Below are 2,289 nucleotides of genomic sequence, written 5' to 3' on the forward strand. Positions count from 1 at the left end.
AGTGAGTAGAGAGCAATCAGATATTGTAGAATTAAGTATAAACCTGGTTTTATCCAGTCTTCCTGACTTATTATCTGAAACAAATTGGATTGTAACCTGATTCAAAGCTTTTGGGAATACTTAGAGGTCCTACCATGGGTTTGAACTCAACAAAATTCATATGTTGGGGTAAATGAAATAAGCTGGACAAGAAGGTCATATCTTAGCCATAATGTCTTGTTACAGTTCAGTCTACCTTGTGTCTCTCTGGTACACCAGTCATAATACCATTGTTGTTTTTACCTCACAGCAACCCAAGCTCCAACCACTGAACAATCCTCTTTCTCTCCAACTGCTGAGCCTGTTCAGACTGACAACACAGTCCAAGGACCTGAGGGGGGCAAGGAGAAGGACACCATGAGGTAATGATCACTCATTCAGCTGTATTTCACAATTACTCTTCCAAATGGATAACAATAGAAATGTGAAGAAATGTAACCTTTTCTGTTTTTCACACTACACAAAAATACCCTCCTTAAATGTTTCCACACTAAGTATAGACCAAAAAGACACCGTTCTCATAGAGACATTTACCGCTTCCTCATATCTCTGTGGTTGTAGAAGTAGCAGCATTCTATTCTTGGACGGTCAAGTTCCACACATAAAAGGTGTGAAGAGCTGAACAAATATTTCCATTTAGTCATAGCAGCACAAAAAACATAATGCAAAAAAATAATAATGATCTATTTATCTGTTCTGTTTTATGGACAATATTTTACAGTAAACATAGTCTTTCACCTTCAGTTCCATAGATCTAAAAGTCCTACTGATTCCTCTGGGCATGTTGGTGGTGGTGATAGCTGGTGTCCTAGTCACATGGAAGATGTGGAGAAAGCATAGTAAGTAATCATTCTATAATGAAAAAGTGATCAGTATGATTTGGAGATATTTTCATGAGACATCAATATTTTCCTTAAAGACAACTGTATTAGCCTATGTTATAACCAATGTATCTTGACATAAGAGGAGGAGACTCAAAAGTATAACTCTTCTATGATGAATGGATTCAGTATTATTCTAGTGTATCTCAGAGGTCTCTAATACTGCATCTCTCTTTCTTTATTCCAGAGGACAATAAGGCCATGGACCAGACAACAAACACATCAGTGGTAGGCTACACTCATGTTCCTCTCATCTGACTCAAGGCCTTGTGGGTAAGACCCTGTCTGTGAAAGAATACATCAGATTGAGTTAAATAACACATTAGCTCTTCAGCTACAGCTTCATGTCCATTGTAACAGTACAATTTAGACATGTTAATTCTATATTTACAGTCAATGAAACATACCCAGGACTGTAGAGACAGTGTGATTTCAGTTTCTATAAGTGTTTTGCAGTGTAGAGCTAATAATAGGATCTGTAGTGAGGTCAGTGGTTAAGGTGTTGTGATTTCCTGTTGAGCTTTGCAGACACAGTAGGCCTATGCTGCTTCTCTGTCCTGTTCCTATTTAACCTGACTGACACTGTGCTGTTTGAGAGGAAGAAAGCTCATATCTAAATGTTGTTAAAACAAATACATGCCTTATATTGTGGATTATGTAAATGTGCAAAGATATCTCATACATGTAGACTGATGATGAGTTTTTATCATCAACCCCCTTTGTGTGTTTCTACCAGCAGGACCCATTTCCTGCCAATGGTGATGATGTGACTTACAGCACTGTTGTCCCCAAGAGGAGGAACCAGCTAAATGTACAGACCAAGGTAAGGCTGCTATTCTGATCACTATGATGTTAATAGATGAAGTTGTATCTGTGTTGTTCTATTGGCTATGTGGCAGACTAGGGGGGTTATAGATGAAGTCACATACACTACATGGCCATAGGTTTGTGGACACCCCTTCAAATGTGTGGATTTTTCAGACACACCCGTTGCTGACAGGTGTATAAAATCGAGCACACCGCCATGCAATATCCATAGAAAAACATTGGCAGTAGAATTACCCGTACTGAAGGGCTCAGTGACTTTCAACGTGGCACCGTCATAGGCTGCCACCTTTCCTACAAGTCAGTTCATCAAATTGCTGCCCTGCTAGAGCTGCCCCGGTCCACTGTAAGTGCTGTTATTGTGAAGTGGAAACGTGTAGGAGCAACAATGGCTCAGCCGTGAAGTGGTAGGCCACACAAGCTCAAAGAACGGGACCGCCAAGTAGCGCGTAAATATAATCTGTCCTCGGTTGCAAAACCCACTACCGAGTTCCAAACTGCCTCTGGAAGCAAAGTCAGCACAAGAACTGTTCGTCGGGAGCAT

The 2,289-nt window shown here is 40.4% G+C and overlaps 1 long non-coding RNA gene across 1 annotated transcript; it reads left to right on the plus strand.

Moving 5' to 3' along the window:
- The first annotated feature begins 272 nt into the window (after positions 1–272).
- On the plus strand, positions 273–1,141 carry LOC123485078. Its single transcript, XR_006658857.1, has 3 exons — positions 273–401; positions 784–878; positions 1,108–1,141. It is a non-coding gene; the product is annotated as an uncharacterized LOC123485078 (long non-coding RNA).
- The last annotated feature ends 1,148 nt before the right edge of the window (positions 1,142–2,289 follow it).

This window comes from Coregonus clupeaformis, unplaced genomic scaffold, assembly GCF_020615455.1.
Source record: "Coregonus clupeaformis isolate EN_2021a unplaced genomic scaffold, ASM2061545v1 scaf0560, whole genome shotgun sequence".
In the NCBI taxonomy this organism is placed as follows: domain Eukaryota; kingdom Metazoa; phylum Chordata; class Actinopteri; order Salmoniformes; family Salmonidae; genus Coregonus; species Coregonus clupeaformis.